Below are 18823 nucleotides of genomic sequence, written 5' to 3'. Positions count from 1 at the left end.
GACTGATCATGCAGTTCTGACCAAAAATGGCACACGAGGTGTTTGCTCCTTGAGGAGCTGAGCAACGTGCTAATGAGTGCGAGACAGATCCTGCTGCTTCCCATCCAATGGGAATTAATGGTGCTTGCGCTGGAACAGAACCAGGCTGGAGGCTGGCTGGCTTCTCTTGCATTGATTAGGGCCCCGTTTTCAAGAAAGTACAATCGAACTGAACTTTTCAATACACTTTGAGCCAGGAATGATGTATGGGTCAATGACAGCGAGGACTGAGCTGCTAGGCCTGGCCTAGAACAGCACTGGCACCGCAGTGCCCCCACTGCTGGGGACACACACGGTAGCGCAGAGACTTGGTGAACCTGGCGTTCCCAGCCTCATTTACCTCAAATCAATGTCAAAGTATTTATCTTTGACGAACCAAATTGTTTGGCTTGGCGCTGGGACTTGGCAGCACCCGCGGTTGGTGTCAGTAAAACGTCTTGGTGGGGCCGTCCCTCCCGTCCCCGCGCTGTGCGCAGGGCTGGGTTTGGGGTGAGCACCTGGCGCTGTCAGATGTCACCTCGGGGAACGGAGGTGTCACTGTCACAGGGGCTGCCTGAAGGGCCCTCCTTCGCGTTGCTTTTGTCACTGGCAGATGATGCATTTAATTTAAGTAGGGAGAATGATGCTTTAAGAGCAGGAGTCACACCAGTGCTTGCTCAATGGCTCATTGCCCCGAGGAGCCCTCGTTCCAAGGCTCCTGCTGCACAGGCAGCTTTGGGGCAGGTAAAACCATCTGAAGGGAGCTGGACCAGTCTGTCCCTCAGCTCCCCGCCGACCATTCATCAAACCCAGCAACGCAGACCTGCCCGCAGCCTGATTACTTATTGCTTAACAAGTGCATTAGTGTAAATCAAGAGACACGTTTCAATTATCTGATAGAAGAATTATTGATCCACGCTCTCGTTCTGAACGTTCTAATGTTCCAGGAGGAGAAACAATATTTGTATATGCTATAAAAAAATGTGAAGTGTGTTTTTATGTTTCAATTAGATTGTACTTGGAGAACGATTGTAAGATGCTTTTGTAGAAGCAGCTGTGGACAAACGGTGACAGGTAGAGTCACCGTGGTCCCAACACGGTTCTGCTGCTCGTGCTCGGTGGGTCCTGCAGCAAAGGGTGACATCCCTCCCTTTCCTCTTAGGATTCTGCTCAGGGAAGCCCAGGGCGTCATTTTTATCTCATTGCCCACTGAAAAGAGCAGCTGTTGCTCAAAATGGCAAATTTAGTTGAAGTCTATTAAATCACAACATTTTTTCCTCCCTCTCCCTGCACTGCGGTTCTGAAAGTTGGGGGGAGGAAGGGGATTTGTGCTTCTTGAAGACATGACAGGAGTGTAAGGAGCCTCGGGCGTCTCACTGATGAAACAAACATCCCGCAGGAGAGGTAAAACCAAGTGGAGTTACTGAAACCTTCTGGCTTTCAGTCCATTGTCCTTTGGTAACTGTAAAATGCAATTGAAGGACATTCCTGTTCCCCTTTGATATAAAACATGGGGCTATTGTAGAAACTGAAAACCCATTCCAGGCTCTTCTCAGCACTTCTTTTTAAAGCAGTTCAGTTCAGCTGTCAGTCTCTAGCTCCACTTTTAATTAAAATAGGTTTCTAGCCTGCACTGACAAGCAAACATCTACAGTAAGTTGCAAACTATAGAGCAATCCTTCTCAGTTTAAGGATGCCAAATAAAATGCTACTTGCCACCTCTCCAGGAAAGCTCTCTATATTTAAGAATAAACACACAAATAAAGTTGCCACCTGGGAAGCTGTTGATAACCTTTTCCCGGGACAGGGAGCTTAGATCAGATGTAATAGCAGTTGTCTGGGTACTGCTTGCAGCCCCACAAATGTTGCTAGAGACTTCATGGCCCTGAGCTTTATTCTCACATTGAGCATGAAGGGATGGAAAACCCACCAAAAAGTGGAACGAGCCCGTGCTGGAGAGTTCGTGCAGAATATTCTTGTGGTGGGACAGCTTGAGCATCTCATTGCCAGACCAGGGTTTCACCTGATAAACCTGTCACTGCTTTCATGTTCTTTTTATTGAATACCTGAAAAACCCTCAAGAAAGCAAATAAGATTAACTCGAAACAAATCTGTGGCACAGAGCAGCAAAATCATGCTGCAGGTTTATTACTGTCATCATTATTAATAAGCTTCTTTTCCTGGTCTGGCTGCTTCTTGTTGTATTTTTCAATGTTTAAAGCTTTTAAAGTGCCCTGCGGGCCTTGGGGTTAGAGGAAGCGGGTGGTTTCTTGCCCTTTTTTGGGGGTCAGGCTGGATTTCTTTAAGGAAATTTGGCTTCTAAATAAGCAAAGTGATCACTGAGCTCTCGCTGCTGGGGTTAAACTTGGTGCCGCAGGTGTTTGGGATGGATGTTGGGGAATGACCTATGAGAGAGCAGCGTAGGGGAAAGGGACCTGGGGGTCCTGGGGACAGCAGGGTGACCATGAGCCAGCACTGGGCCCTTGTGGCCAGGAAGCCAATGGTACCTGGGGTGGGTTAGAAGGGGGTGGTCAGTGGGTCAGAGAGGTTCTCCTGCCCCTCTGCTCTGCCCTGGGGAGACCACACCTGGAATCTTGTGTCCAGCTGTGGCCCCTCAGTTCCAGCAGGACAGGGAACTGCTGGCCCCAGAGCGGGTTGTCGTCCCGGTATCCCAGATGGGAAACTGGATCCCAACAGGTGAAATTAAAGGTCTGAAACTCCAGGTTGCTACGAATCGAACCTGCGCAGTGAAAGCATTGAGAGCGCCGGCTCCCGTCCGATCCTCATCCCGTCATCTCGTGCAAAGGGTTTGTGATTTTGAGTAATATTTGCGAGGGCTGACAGCAGTAATTACACAGTTTATTCCTTCCCACTCCCCTGTTTGTGCTGCTCTCAGTTCATAACCCTGCAGGAGATGATTCTACACCCCTTTATTGAGCAGAACATCCTCTCCTGGCTGAGCAGCGTTGTAAATCTATCCAGGTGGGAAGCGCAAAGAGAGGACAAGCGGTTACATTTTTACTCTCCTGTTTACATACTGTTTTAATTAGGAGGGAGCGTTTGATTAGCTAAAGAAAAAAAAAAAACAAGCTGTGTCAATTGAAATTAATCTCTCTCTAAAAATTTGCTCTTGTGAAAAGGTTTGGTGGTTTGTTCTGAACTGGAATGTGGGCAATGGAGTGAGACAAATCAATTTTCCTACCAGGTCTAATCATGACCAGTGTGAAATTAAGTTGTCACGCAGCACCCCTAATATGCACGTCCAAGTGTGTGTTAGAGGCAATTTGCAGAAAACCTGGTTCTTCTCCATCCCTATGACTTGAACTAGACTTTCCCTTGTTGTAAAGCACTTAAGGGCAAAGCGCAACGTGACATGTTGGCACCAGGGAGGTCCAGGAGCTTCAGAGGAGAGAAGTAGGGCATGTAACAGCAACATAAACTGTTACAAATCAAGAAGCTGTTTACGAGCCATTTACTTGCTTTGCCTTAAAAATAGCTGGGGCTGTATGTGAAAACAGGTCTGTGATTGAAATCAAGCCCTAGATATGATGTAATGGGAAATGCAATCAGTTATTCTATAAATAGTCCCGCTGTCCTCTCCACGGATGGGACAAGAGTAATAAGGGAGAGAAGCAGCTGGGTTTAAGCAGCAGGGTTTAAGCTCAGACTTACTACAGGTAGTTAATAAAGGGGAATGCGTGTATAAAGAAGTTCCCCAGTTGCACCCAGGCAGTTTTCTGGACTTTTCTGGCTGAGAACCGTAACTGTGCTTTTGCCACAGCGCAGTTAAATAAACCCACTACTACCAATAAAGTTTAAAACCTATAAAATACAGCTGTTCCGTCCCGCTGGGCTTTAAAAGAAATGGTTTCACAGAAGCAGGTCCAGGTGTGTGCTTGTGCCACAACGGCTCGCGAATGCTTGTTGGAAGAGCTGCTGAAATATTTGGCAGATGTTCCTTTTGGTCTGGGGGATATTGCTGCAGGGAACGAGTGTCTCTGGGCAGGGTAATGCAGAATAATAGGGGCTGTGATGTCCGCCAGCCCGCGCTGCTCCAGCTTCCTTTAAGATCCATTTGAAACCGAGGGAGCTCAACAACCCTGTAGCTGCAGAGAGTGGAGGCTGAGCCGGGCTGCTGCGGTGCAGCGTGGGATTTATGACTTGGGACCATTTTTCAAGTATAGAATTATTGATTTTTATTTTTCTTTTTTGGTACCATTTCTTCTCTTTGAAGCGCAATAAATCGCCTGAAGCGCCCGGTGTCCCGGGGACCCAAGGCCGTTCCTCCCTCTGGAGCACCGGGGCTGCTGCAACACGTGCTGTGGGGCTGGAACTGGTTTAACACGGAGGTGCCATTTTGACAGAGTCTGTAGGTTTGGCTTTTCTCCTCGTGGCAATCCTGTTTTCCTGCAGCGTTTCATCATCCAGGAAGGAAACCTGGTCTTTGTTAAGAGTCGCTCTAAACGCCTCGCTTTGTTAATGCCAAAACAGTTCTTTTTATGCTGCCTATCCCAATACAAAAGGGAATAAATTCTTTCTATTGAAAACTGCAGATTTTTTACCCAGGAAGTGCTGTCTTGGTAATTTTTGAAAGGTTAGAATCATAGAATCATTTTGGTTGGAACAGTCCCTCCAGATGATCGAGTCCAACCATAACCCGACTCTAGCACTAACCCTAAGAACCTCATCTAAACGCCTTTAAACCCCTCCAGGGATGGTTGCAGGACGTTCTATGCTAGGCACTAAAACCATGAAGATATCCATGCATTTGGGCTGGAAAAAGGGTAGTTCTGACCAGTTCTCTTGCCTTTGCGAAGTCAGTGTAGCAGGCACAGCAATGAATTTGGGGGGGAGAGCTCTGACACCGAATATCTCCAACCAGGAGACCTGGCTGGGTTGTTAGTGCCGCTGCGCAGTCGCACACCCTCTGCGGTTCTCAATATAAATGGGGATAGCAACGCTTTGCTTTATCTGCTCCACAAAAGGGGAGCTGACGATCGATTAGCACTGGTGAGCTGTGCAATGTGCTGCGTGCAGCCGGATAGAGACGATTAGAAATTGGATGACAAGACGTCCATGGACCTCCCAAGCTTATGCCTGGCCAGTGTATGTCAGAAAACCTCTCTGGGCAATGTCTGGGGGCTCAGGAAGATGATAAATATATTAAACCAACCAACCAATCAAAAAAACTCCAAAACAACCCACTTGCTATTTTAAAATCAGGATAAGATGAATTATAATCCTTCACATGGGAAGAAATGTGGGCTGTTACTACTCACTTCTTAAAGAGATAAAAAGTCTGCTGTATCAGTGACTTTAGATCTCTTTATGAATGTTCTCCTGCAATTGCTCGGCTCTGCTATAGTTTTTCAAACATTTTTAGATCCTGAAAGAGAAATGCTGTTTATCACCTCTAATTTCTACAACTGGGGCTGAAAACTAATTAGTAAAATAGACTGTACCATATGCTGCCTTGGTATGTGCTCCTGCTATAACTATTTATATTTTAAGTTGTTTTCTCCTTTGTAAAATTGCTATTGCTTCTCAGATGGCTTGGTTCTACCTATTGATGTTTTATTGTGGAGTCGTATTCCACTCCTTATGTATCCGCATCTCTTCTTGGCATAAAAATTACCTGAGAGGAAGGGAACATAAACCAAAGCTGAATCCTTGTCATTCTTTCTGCACAAATGTGTCTGGTTTATATTCCTGGGGCAACTATTACTGGGAACGTTGAAGATTTTGCAGGTCAGAAAGCAAGGAGCTCTTCATGTTACCAAATGGTGCCTGAACATGGGGACGTTACAGCTGAGCCGTGGGCTGGGGAGGCTGTGGAGCTGCCGGAGTGGCCAAAAATGCTGACTTTTGGTCAATCTGACACCGTTTTTGCCAGTTCAGAGACTGGCAGAGCTCAGTGATGCTCCACAGTAGATATTTCACCTAATATTCTATTACTCATTTTAATATTATTATTCCTGTTTCTACACTAAACAACTCTTCTTCCCTACTGTTTCATGTCCTCATTGTGTCTGCTTTCTGGAAAAAAAAAGGCTCTATTTGAGAGCAAAGTATTATCTTTAAAATAAACTCAGCAATGACAGCTTTGCAGTCCTGGTTTGCATCTGCAGGACGGCTGATGCTTCCCCGAGCCTCAGCTCCAAACCACATCCAGTTGTGATTTCCAAGCTGTTGAGTAGGAATTACAACACGGTGGGTAAGTTAATGCTGAGTTTTCAGCGGTGAAGTGAGAGAAGTTCATCCCTTCTGAAATAGGCGGCTCTGCCGGCTCTCTGGTGAGGCCGGAAGATAATAGATCTAAAACTAATAGACCAGCCATGTCAAAAATGACAATCTGAAGCATAACCAAGTGTCCTGGTGTGCACCTTGCTGCTTTCTCCTTACCTGCAGAAGTATCGGCTGTTAACAAGAAAGAACATTGAAACAATGGTTCTGGGCGAACTAAAAATCTATACGTGGGATGGATGCTGTTCCCATTTCCAGGTGACCAAGACATTTAGACCCCAGATTTCCTTCAAGATCACCAAGCCAACAGGGGTTCTGATTGCTGAATAATGCATCGCAGATGGGAAGATTGTTCCTCTGGACGAGCTGAACTGGTAGATCGTGCCCTGCTTTGATCCTTCTCTTTGCCATCTCCCGGGCTGGTGGCAGGAAGGGTCATTAGCAAGTAGCTGTTCCTTGGCTTTGTGGATATAAATACTGATTCCTCGTTCCATTTTTCATGCCTTACTTCTTCTCCTGCCCCATTCGAAAGAACAAAAGGCGGTTTGAGCTTTCTGAGCTCAGGATTTAAGAGGTTTTTCTTGGTCGGGGCATTGCTGATTTTTCTTCCCTTTGCACCAAAAAAAGCTTTTCCTTTTACCTACAGACATGAAGGGGAGGAGGATGGAAGGGAAGAACTGAAAGGAAGGTGAAAGCTGGAGGAGGTTTCACCTGCATGCATAAAGTGGAGTGATTTTAATGTTCAGGCGTTCTGAGGGTCATCCCCAACCATCAATAAGCTCTTGCTGTCTTTGCTTCACTGTCCTCGATGGCTGAAGGCTCGGCGGACACTGGGCTTCCATAGAGGGCTGGGAAATGGTTCATCCCCCTCCCCAGCCGCCTTTCATTTCCATTCGGAATATATATGGAACGGGAGGCATCCGGGACTCGAGGGAGCAGGGAGGATTTATGGCCAGCAGACAGTGTTTAGTACAGATGTGCAGAGCAGCAACTATCAGTTGCCAGCAAAACCTCTGGAGATATATATCATAGGAGAAAGTTGTCAGCAATTAATTTTCAGAGGGCTAAACTTCACCCATTTTTTAATAGAAGAGGAGTCTGAGGGACCACAGAGAGAATAAATCATTTGGGCTCATGGGAGGTTTTTAGCTGCTTTCCAGAGCAAGTGTTACTACTTTTGCACCTTGGCAACAAGTGAAATATTTGCTTTTAACCACTGAGGCAAATATTCTTAAATAAGCAAGACTTAAAGCAAACAAATAAAATTTAAAACGGCTTTTCTTTGGGACGTCCGTTGATTCCTTCCCCAAAGGAAGATACCAAACGCTTGGGTAGAGATCTGGTTGATGTTGTAGGTGATGCTCGGGGGGGGCTGCGTAGAGAAGAACTTATTTTGTTGTTTTTTTCCTCGGACTGTAATTGATAGATATGGGAAGTTTGCTGATGGGATTGGGACTCTTAAAACCAGCTCATGGTTTTATTTTTCGCGGGTGGGATGGATGTGATTTCCTTGCAGCTTAGTCCATCCGCTCAGCACAGACTTCAGCGAGTAAATCCAGTCCCTTCTCTGTAGAGATGGACGGGGCACAATCGCGGGGCTGATTTATCGGTGGTTCGTGGTTGTTGTTGAATCGATAGTGTTTTAATGAGTCTGTGTTAGGAAAGGATAGATTATATTCTTTCCGCAGAACCTCGATTTATCAAAGCTTTTCAGCATTTTGCTTACAGTTAAGCAGATGTTTAAGTCCAGTACTACTATGCGCCGTTTAAATGGTATGCAAGGGTCTAATACATTATCTGCGCTGCCAAACAAACCCCGTGTCCTGGTTTTGTTAAAAAGCAAGTTTCTCTTTTAGTGAATTCGCCTGTCAGCTAAAACTTCATATTGGCTGTATTTTCCTGGAGAATCAGATACATGTTTTGGTAAACATAGCAATGGAATGCGAAGTTATTGATAAGCACAGATGGACATCTCGCGAGAGGGGCAACGAGAAACAGGTGCCCAAGAACCTGACCAACTGAGTGTAACATCCCATTCACATGATACTTCATATAAAAATGGGAGATCACAAGCATCTTGTCCCTTTTCCTTTTTCATCCCTTTTCCTTACGGCCGACATCAGGAGAGGACCTTGCTAGTCATCCCTGCGAACTGAGGCCAGTGACAGACTGAATCCAGCTCCAGTTGGCTGCAGAGTCCAGTCCAGGACTTTGGTTGCCGGCTCTGCAGTTGCTGAGACTTTCAAGATTGGTTTTGCATATTTTGTATGATTTTCTCTATTCTTATTAGCAGCCTTAGTAAAACATTTTTAATGTTTCCAGCTCTCTTCTCTCTGTCCTCCTTTTTCTCCCGATCGCCTGTCCTGAGTGGGAAGGGGGGAGAGGGAGGGGCAAAAGGGGAAGAGGGGGGAGAGGGTTAACAATACATCTGCCACGGTTTTATTGTCACCCTGCAATCTAAACCCTCGACACCCTGATACTTTGGCTGCTAGTAAAGCTTTTAATTGCCATTAAAGCTGACAGTTATCTTCCTATATTAACAAAATGTTTCCTGTAGCTAAAGGAATCCACAAATCATCTGTTCAGAGCGGCCTTGACAGCTCCCACCATTTCTCCCCGCTTTGCGTTGTTCTTAAGTGCAGAAGGTAATGGGTGGAAAAGGCGGCAGAGGTGCCAGGGCCATCGCCGAGCCGGGGCCTTCCCCAGGTGAGACAGCTGGTCGGGAAGCTTGGGAGATAAAGCACCAAGCAGAGTCATTGCGGAAAAACTCCCCTCTGTCATATTTCTCTTTATTACCCTTTCCTCCGCAGCCACGATGGGATTAGTGATATTTCCATTTGTCTAGTTTATGTATTTTTGTTTTCCCTTCCTCTGAAAAACGATCACAGAATGAAAAGTCTGTCAGGCCTTGGAGTTCAGCAAGACTCTCTCTGGAATTCATTTCATACCGTGGAGCAGGCGTCTAGAAAAATGCTATTTGATTAAACTTTTGGTTTAATATAAGGAAATGGTTATTTGAGCTTGTTGGTGGGTGTAGGACACAGAGCTGTGTGGACAATGCAGTATTTTTATTTGTCAAATGCCTGAAGCCTTAAAAACCAAAGCAGCAATAATAAGGAGGAGAGCTGAGGAAACAGAAGTTTTGCTACAGCTGGTTATTTTCTGAATGTTAGAAATTCCACGGCAAAGGAGAAAAGCACTAGTAATAAGTACCTTGTCCTTGAGTAGAACACAGGTTGGATGAGCTGAGATGTTCAGAGCTCGGGGCCCAGCAGAGCCGGGTTCAAAGGGTCCGGCGTGAAACAGCTCTTGACTTCATCCTCCTCTGCGCAGCCTCTCGAGGCCTCGATCTAATCGAAGGGGTTTGTTCCGACACCTGCTGCAATCACAGCTAAATGCTTTCCCTGTAAAATCAATGCTGATAATGAAGCCTGGGCTGTGCTCTTGTCTCCACGCTTTGCTTTCTACTCCTTCCCAATTGTGAGACCCTCCATCTCCACCGCTCCTTCCACCTGAGCATCGTCTGTAGCTGCTCTGAGTGACTTTACTCCAACCCCTTTTTGCCTTCCTCTTCCATACAGAATGATTTGCTGCCAGCAAATACATTGGGGAAAAAGGGGCAGGGGGGAATCCTTCAACTTCAGTTGCACAAAATTAACGAAGCAACCACCAATTAGCACTGATGTGTGTTGTCACTGTGTCTCGCTAAGGAGCAAAACCAGCGTTCGAGCTGAGACCCAGAGCTTCACCCATGGAAAATCATGTTTAATGTTCGGCCAGACTGTGGGTAGGGATTATTATCTTGGTTTCTGAAACAGCTGAAATTTGCTTTGGGATCCTCCAGTTGAGGTTGGTGTAGTATCTACAGGCACCTGTTGTTCTGCCTGGAACAACCACCCTCACACACCGAGCTCTTCTATCAGCAAGAAAACCCCTGCACAAGGTGCAGGATTATAGGGCTCCACATCTGGCAGGGTTGTGGCGACACTTCTATTGTGCTTAACAGAGCCAATACTTGGAAAATTAGGATATTTTTAATTTATGGAGGTAAAACTCCCCCAGAAAAGTGCATTTGCTGTTGTAAAGCTTGGAGGTAATTATACTCTCCTTTTTTGACACTGCGCTGTTGGGAATGAATACCAGCCTTTCCATTTGAGGGTTTATTTGATTATTTTTCTCGTTTTGCAAAACATTATTACGTTAAGCCACCACTCCTGAATCCTTATCCTCCTGTGGCATTTATGCACGAGAGGGACTGTGCTCTGAAAGGCAGAGCAGACTGAAGAACGCTCCACGATGATGGAAAGGCTTCTGTTCATCCCGCGCTTTCGGTGTAAGAGCTTATTTTTGGCTTTAGAAGCAAACGCGACCTAGTTTGGATCCAAAATGTAATCTGAGCCTTCATCTGCACATTTCAGACTGTTACTGAGGGCTGAAAGTGCTCAACTGGGGTTCTGGGGGCTATTTTATTTGTTTCTGTAGGAGCTGCTTTTATAGCCCATATATATATATATGTACACAGATAATATGCTTCCAGTGGTGGGGAGGGGAGTCATTCAACAATGAGGTGACTTTATTTCTCTTTATTTTTGTGATGCAGCCTTTAAGGTCACGAGCATGTGCTGGGTTGAAACTCCTCCCTTGGACTGGAAATACCGACCATGACACCCCACCAGCCCACATCGCTCCTATTTTTCCTTCCAGTCTCTACACACCGACCTGACTGCAATTCCATTTCTGCCTTATTCTTCTAGTTCATACAATGCTACATGCCATTTTTTTTTTAGCTTGCTTGCTTTAATTAAATCTCATCACTTGAAAAATCCCAAGGAGGAACTTGCAGATCTTCAATTTGATTTTTATTTTCATTAAGTTAAAGCTTATATGCCAAGTTTCCAAAAGCTTTTGCTGAATGCACCTTGTTCTCATGCAGCGCTGTCCCGAACAGAGATGTGGGCAGGAAGAAACAGTCGCCTGTGTTTTACGACCCTGCAGACCCATCTTAGTTATTAAGCTCAGGGAAAACAATTAAATACTCTGTTAGGTGGAGCCTGAATAGCATTTTTTGAAACTCTAATCATTATACATCACTTTGGCATAAAAAGCCAGAGGAAGAAGATTCTTCATACAGAGCAAGCAATTCTTCTTGGGCCTTATGAAATTAATTCTTTTATATCCCATAACTTCAACTTGTAAGTCAGTGTAATTGGCAGGAGAAGTCCCGCAGTAACAATCGCGGGGCCGGTTATTGTTTCCTCTAGTGCTCCGCTGTGGGAATGCTGGAAAAACAGCCTCCCATTCTGGTGTTTATTGGCAAACGTTTAAATAAATCACGCCAGCTTGTACAATGAGCTCGACGATAAATAATCTCTTCTCTTGAAATGTTCAGTGTTGCCGGAGGGAGAGCAGCGGAGACAGGTGGGTTTTGTGGTACCCGTGTAGCTGGGATTGGGGTTCACAGTTTAGGATGGATCGGGAGGGTTTGGAAAACCTTGTTCTCTTCCCAGTTTGCCAAAACCCCACTGTGCGACCGCAACAGGGCGTGGATTGATCTCGCCTTGCCTCCCGTATTTTGTTAAAATAACCCATTAATTGCTTCAAGTGCCATTTGCAGCCTCGATGGAGGAAGCTCCTCCAGCAGCACCTGGCTCCTGTTTCCCACACCAGGCTTCCCATTACCCCAGGTGTCTCCAGTAACAACAGCCGCCAACAGCTCCAAAAGCTCTGGTGTGACTGTCCCGTGGCCCTGCTCTGGTCCAGGTGTGTGTCCATCAGCCCCAGCCTCAAGGTGCCTCTTCCAGTCGCACACAAGCTGAGCATCACCCAGGGGCTGCTGCCGATGTTCTGTCTCCTGGGCCCTCTGAAGCTTCCTCCTTCTAGCAACTTGATATATTAAGATATTTTTTTCCTATCTGCCTCTAATTTCTGCCTATTTATCTCCCAGGTGGAGTCTACAGTGACAAGCTAAGCAAAGCGATGCATCTGTAAAAGCTAACGGCTCTGACACGTTCCCGCTCGGCGCTGTCTCGAGCTGAGGTTGCAGCGTGGTCAGGGAGAAGGGAAGGATAACAGGGTATTGCTTGACATCAGCGCTTGGTGATGAGACAGTTAAAGTCAAGGGAAATGGCAAAGCAAGAGATCGCTGATGAATGTGGCATCTCCATCCCACTGCTGCTGGAGAGAGCACTGCTCCGGGCTGGCTGGGGACGCTATGGCAATATAACGCTTTGGTAGGAAAGCTCGGGATGTATCCTCAGCTGGAACAGGCTGATCTCACTTTGGGTGGAAATAAGGTGGTTTACAAGGTCCTCACCAGAAGCACCGTGGCTGTAGCTCCCTCCTGTCTGCTGCTATCGAACAAAACGTGGGTTTGGAGCAGAACATCCCGCTCTGGGATTTGTTTGTCCTTTGTTAAATCCAGCATCCAGGGATTCTTCCTCAATTTGCTTTCACCAACCTACTTTCACCTTCCCCTTGACTCTGGGATGCCAATTAAGTAGCTTGACGCAGGGAGGGCTGTGGATGTTATTGATTAGGGCTCTAATTGCTTATCTCTCCATGCTGTCCAAGTGAAATGGGCTGGATGGAGATGCCCTGAGCGAAATAGAGATGTGGCTGCCTGCCACTCGGATTGAACCACGCATTGTTCTTCGTCACAAGGGCTGCATGGCTATTTTTGAGCTATTGTTACTCAGCGGTGCCGGCTTTGTCTCGCTGCCGTTGTCTCTTCCCCGTTGTGATGAGCCAAGGGTGCCGGGGCAGGAAGGGTCACGCACTGTGGGTGCACCCCGTTTGCCGCTGGGACCACCTCCCACCCAGCCCGTGCTGTGGCTGGGAGGCCACGTACTGTGAATGATTTGGTAAATTAATCTACTCCCAGCTCAGAACCAATACTTAGCGTTTTCAAGGTATTGCAGGACAGCAAGGGGCAAGTTCACATATATCTTCAAACACAGACCCGAGCCAGTTTTTTGAAAATCCGCATCTCAAAGACATGTTAAAAACGTGGGGGAAATGTTTTAAAACTATTAGCTGATCACTTGGTACCCCTGGGTAGAAGTTCTCCCATAATTCTGGGTCGCCGGGTGAAGGAGGCTCTGGGCCATTAATAGCCAGGGGCACGGAAAAAACAAGGCAAGCGATTTGTTAGTCGCTGTGGGAAACCTTGCCCCCTGTGAACAAGGGGATGGCTACGGAGTTGTCTAATTGAGCAGGCAAATGTTTACTGATGTTCGCTAAAGGATTTCACATCCATATCTGAAAGAGCTTGGATTGACTGTGAAGTGAAGAAAAGGCTGAATTTCCCTCACGGTCTCTGCACAAAACCGAACAACCTGGCTGCGGACGGGAAGCATCACGCTGGCGCTCTGCTTGGGCTGAATTTCTATCGAGTGGGCTGATAATTGTGCTGTAAAGAAAGAATCAGGCCGGATGAATTTACCTTCAAGGCCCATGAAGGACAAGATCAAACCAACTTCAGAACAATATAAGGCTTTTCTCTTCAAGCCCAAGTTTTAGTGTCAATGCTGCGAGGGCTTTGTGAACTCAAGACATCAGCCTTGGGATGTTCAAGGCTGACAGGAGCTGTTTTCTGTAAAACAGGAAAGTCTTTCAGTGCTGGGAATTCACTTTCATCACCGTAATGTCAGAACATCTTCCAGGAACACAGCTGGGTCTGTGGTTCATCAAGGGCTTCTCTTCTCCAGGGGAAGATCGGATGCAATGGATGGAGTCTGCTTTCATGTGATTTGGGGTATTCTCTGGGATGTGTCACCACTTTTTTTCTGTGTTAGAGAAGATCAGGAGAGGGGTCTTGCTTGCAGGTAAGACACAAAACGCTTTGTGCTGCCCTTCCTCCCAAGGAGACTCTTCATGTACACTGGGTGCGAACCAGCAAGCACCTGGGAGACAAGAGTGGATGCCTCCGAGGTGGCTACGAGAAGCAGTGCAGAGAGAACTGAAGACACTAAAACTAGTTTTAGGTAAGCTTTTGGTTTTCAGATCAGATCTGCATATTTATACCCTATCAACACGCACACTTAATCCCAAGTTGCAATGGGACTCGAGCGTTGTCTGTTATTGCAGCTCCATCTCTGTGCAATTTCCTGCTGTTAATGCAGCTCCGTCCCTTGTTTCTATTCCAGACAAATCATGCCAGTTGTCTTTCCCAAGATCATTGTGCTGCCTTAAAATACCCCCTACCTCTGTGTTCGCAAAGCTTGTGAATACAGAGCTCTCTCTAAGGAGCTGTGGAGCCAAGTAGCCACGGCCAAGTGAGCAGGGACCTGGAGGGGCATTTCCATCAGTCCGTCAGCTGCCGGTCCTGCTGCTCCGAGCACAAACACAGTGGTTTTTGGGCACATACGGATGTAGAGTCCAACTTCGTTCTTGTACTTGGTACTGCCAAGAGATGAAAGTGGGCTGGATGGCAGTAATAGAAGAAGCTTTCTGCTTTTTTCCTAAGGAAGCAAAATCTGGAGTGGCAGAGGTGGCTCATTCTGCAGAGCTGCCTCTCTGACAATAAACACACTGAAGTGTCGGTGTGGGGAGCAGCAAGTCTGTATTCTTGAATCTCTCTGATAAGTGACAATACATTGTGCTTCATATGTGTTCAAAAGAAAGCCGTTATTCTTCTGAAGATCTCGTCCCACTTTGCAGAGTCTCTTTATTGTCACGGAGTGAGCGGGAAGGTCAGGCCAGCGGGGCTGGTGTGGCAGAGAACCCAGAGAGCATCCCTGGCCATGTGAACCCAGCACTGTGCACTTGTGTTTGAATTTGCTGTAATAAATCCCCCGGTGAGGTCCCATCGGTGAAGTGAACAGAATGCATACATCATTAGGTTAAAAATAGATGTTTGCAGTCACAAAGTCTGCGTTACCTGGTAGTCGGTCGGGTCCCGGCCCTTCCCCGCGCCTGCAGCTGCAGGGCTGGGGGAGGATTCCTCTGTGCACCGCTGCTGGAACAGCAAAATCCAGGTCTCACCTGGGTGTGTGTGATGTGCCATGATGGGAAAAGGCCCCGATTGCCCCTGTGGGCACAGGGCAGAGCAACCAGCTCATTGTCGTGCACAGCTGTGCCCACCCCAGCTGTGTCTGGGGCACCTCGACCCAGCCGTGCTGCTGAGATGCTTTTGCCCCTCTGCTAGGAGATCACTCTGAAGGTCCATTTTACCCCGTGCAGAATGCTGGCGTATGCACACGCATACAGCAGGCATTCGCTGGAGCTGGCAAGTTGGAAAAATAGCAGTGCCCTCAGGGAAAATATATATTCCCCTGTTGGTACCTTCCTTCCCTCTGCTGGCAGTTTCTCTGCACATATCGCAGCTTTCAGCCTGCTGCCCCTGAGAGCCGGAGAGAAAGATAAAACATTCTCATCACAGCAGCGTTATTTTTCTTTCAAAGTTCTCTCGCACTTTCATATATGGCTGTTGATATTGAAAGCTATAGATGTCACGGATCTCGATATATGGATAGAGACGTACGGCTGAGTGTGACAGCTGGGTGTCTGACTCTCTTCCATTTCAAAATCTGATCCCTCTTCTCTGCCATCGGTTTGATTTTATGCCCCTTCTGGCTCCTTTTCCAGGGGGGCTGGGAGCTGTGTAGAATTTGAGGCTTCACTTCCAACGAGCTCGTCAGGTCTCAGCCCGCAGCAGTGAACTCATTAGCAAAATCGACACTAGTGAACATCCCTTTGATTAGAGAAGGTGTCGGTATGTGGTGTGTCCTAGAGACTGAACTGCTCTCCCGCTGCAAAGGCTTTTCTCCCTGGCAATATGGGGCGGTGTGTTGGGTTTATCACGCTGGTACGACGGTGGGAATTGCACCGTGTAGTGTAGCAGTAAGAGACCCCACCAGGATCCAGCTCAACTCGGGAGCAAACAAACCTCTTATCCAGACGGCAGCTCGAGGTTGATCTCTTGCACTGGCATAAAGCAGGAACCATGGGCTTTAATTTGATTGCTGTGACTATATTCTTATACCTGGTGCAATCAGAAATAGCAGCATCAAACTTGACAGGAGGGGTTCTCGGCATCCTTGGCATTGGGAATGGAGGCACAGCGGAGCCGGCGACAGACACGTCTGTGGTTCGCTCTGCAGCACCATCGTTACCAAAGTATTTCCTGCTGCACGGCTGAAGCAGCAGAATTACTGCACATACAGCTGGAGCTGATGGGGCTCAGCACCCCCCTCCTTGTTTCATGTTTAATTAGCCAGCGTGGGAAGGATGGATTGGCTGGAACAAGGAAGCAGGAGGGAGAAGGAAGGTTAATCTATCCTCTAGCTTTGCTATTCCTTCTTCCTTGTGATCTTGAGAAGCAAGGAGATGATGAGTCCTTTGAAGTGCAAAGCACTCCCCATCCTTCTCCCTGAAATGATCGGTCTCCTCCTCCTCCCAGCCTGGGTCCAGCGCGTTCTGCAAAGCGCTGCGGATGGCCCAGGAGCTGTTCTTACAGGGGCTGAGGCACAGGATTTCAGGACTAAGCACCCTCAAAGCCACGTGCCTGTTCCAACAGTAACCTGAAATATCGGGGTGCTGCCTAGATTTAATGTGAGGAGTTTGGGTGACTGAAGCTGTGTGGGGCTGCGGGAGGGCGATGCTGCTGGGGCAGGGGCGCTGGGGAGTTACCTGGGCTCTCATCACCACCTCAGGATGTACCAATAGCCGTGCAATTCCCCTAGCTGGTGTTTGTAAGGAGAGCGAGCCCGGCAGCCCGGCTCCCTCCTCTAGTGCTGTTCAATAGCTCCGTTCAGTTTTTCAGGAAACTCTTTCCGAACAACAACGTGGGGATACCAGGAGCAGAACGGGAGGGCTCGTGTAGCACGGCAGAACCAACAGCCCTTTCCCCAGGACCCGTGTTCTCCCCGAGTCATAGTAATTGAATTGTTTTAATATTAAATATCTTCTCTGGAGCTCTGCTGATGGGAGGGCGGCAGAGATGTTTCTTCCAAAATAGTCTTAAGCTAATGCAGAAAGTATGAATAAATCTCTCAGAGATTATAGCCCCTGGAAAGCTCCTGTGAACATCAGAAAGACATCCTTACTGCTATGGGAGGTTTGATTGAATTACAAATTTGAGGCAACTCCAAAGCAAAACTGATTAAGTCTTTTCTTTTTCGCTCTCTTGTTGTAGCTTTTTAAAGCACTAAAGCTTTTTAATAATTAGAAATCCCCCCATCCTGTTTGTAAGTAGTTATAATTGGCATTGCCCTGTGTGTAAGTAGTTCTGATTGGCATTGTGTCCACGTAGATGGTCGTACACCAAAGCAGAAACCTTGCCAAGCACAAGCCCGTTCTGAGGAGCATCATTGCTCATCATCTCCGAAGGAGACCCCTGGTTTGCGTTGTGGGAGGATCGCCCTGGGGTTTGGAGGAGGCAGCAGGACAGCGAGACGATGCCCAAGAGGTGGGTCCAGGGGTGAAATGGGGACCGGGCGGGACCCACAGCGCGGGGAACTGGGGTACAACCTCTCACATAGCTCTTGGAAATGGGGGTTCCTTGCTTGGTGTGTTCGCCAGCACAAAGCCTTGCACGGAGGGATGAGGGTCCTGCCCAGACGGGATGCTCAGATCTTCCTGCGGGACGTCTGAGCCGTCCCCACGCCCACGGCCACCGTGTGTTGGATTAACATTGTCACTGTGCTGCCAGGATCCAACTCGGTGCTTTGTAAAACATTGCCAGTGTAAAGACACCATAGAAATCACCTTATTCAGTTCTCTTCTATTATACTAGACATAAAAAAGAAAACTCATTGTACCACAGAAGCTTTGCATCTCTTGCAGGGCTGTCTATACGAAAAAGACAGCCGTGGTCTTTACCAGCCCTTGACAAGTGATTTTTCCAACAATCAGATGGGAGAACATGCTCTGTTAAGCTTATAATTGATAATATACCACTGTTGAAATATGCCTGTCAGTTCTGCAGGTAGATAAAATGATATTATTGATATTTCATAACAGTTTTTGCAGGCAGCGTCTGAAACCAGGTCCTCCCTGGCAGATAGAAGGTTGGACGGGCAGATGTGTTGGCAGGATCCGTCCTTCTCCTCGGCACAGCGAGAGGGGCGATCACAGTCCTGGGCCGGGCTCTGTGTGTCCAACAGATCACGGGTGCGTTTGCAGCCTTTCCCCGAGCCCAGCAGAGGGAACGCGGCTGGGTATGAACATGTCTGTGTCACACGGGGGTTGAAATAGTGAACAGGGAATTTCAAATGATCTAACCCAAATCATAACGCCGACTTTTTAAACAGAGAGGACAGTTAATTAGTGGACACTGCTGAATGTGCCACGATTGTTCCCTCCCTCCCCAGGAAGGTTTAGCACAGGCTTTTGGGGAAGATGTTGTGTGAACATCCAGGCTGGACCTCAGTTTGAAGGGGAACAAGCCCAGCGGAGGAGGAGGGGATGATGCGGGAGAGATGGAACAGGGACTGGCGTAATATTGAGATCGATTGACTGCAAGAGCAGTTACATGACATTTCCAACACCTCTTTTACTGTGCCCCACGAATCATGGGTGCTCGGGGCTGCCAGCCCCCCTCTGCACCCCAGTGATTTGGACA

General features: G+C 47.4%; 1 non-coding gene across 3 annotated transcripts in view; it reads left to right on the top strand.

The window, feature by feature from the left end:
- Window positions 1-18823, top strand: part of LOC102087592 (uncharacterized) — a 102171-nt gene that overhangs the window by 75299 nt on the left and 8049 nt on the right. The window contains exons 1-2 of one of the 3 annotated variants that reach the window (XR_010468156.1): window positions 7291-14243; window positions 17513-17668. The exons of 1 other annotated variant lie outside the window; for it this stretch is intronic. This is a non-coding gene — a transcript (uncharacterized LOC102087592). Of the gene's footprint in view, window positions 1-7290; window positions 17669-18823 lie in introns of those variants that run through there. One more of the 3 variants, XR_010468155.1, reaches the window with a different exon arrangement.

The sequence above is a fragment of the Columba livia genome, chromosome 26 (assembly GCF_036013475.1).
Source record: "Columba livia isolate bColLiv1 breed racing homer chromosome 26, bColLiv1.pat.W.v2, whole genome shotgun sequence".
Taxonomy (NCBI): domain Eukaryota; kingdom Metazoa; phylum Chordata; class Aves; order Columbiformes; family Columbidae; genus Columba; species Columba livia.
This window is presented reverse-complemented; position numbering and strand designations above follow the sequence as displayed.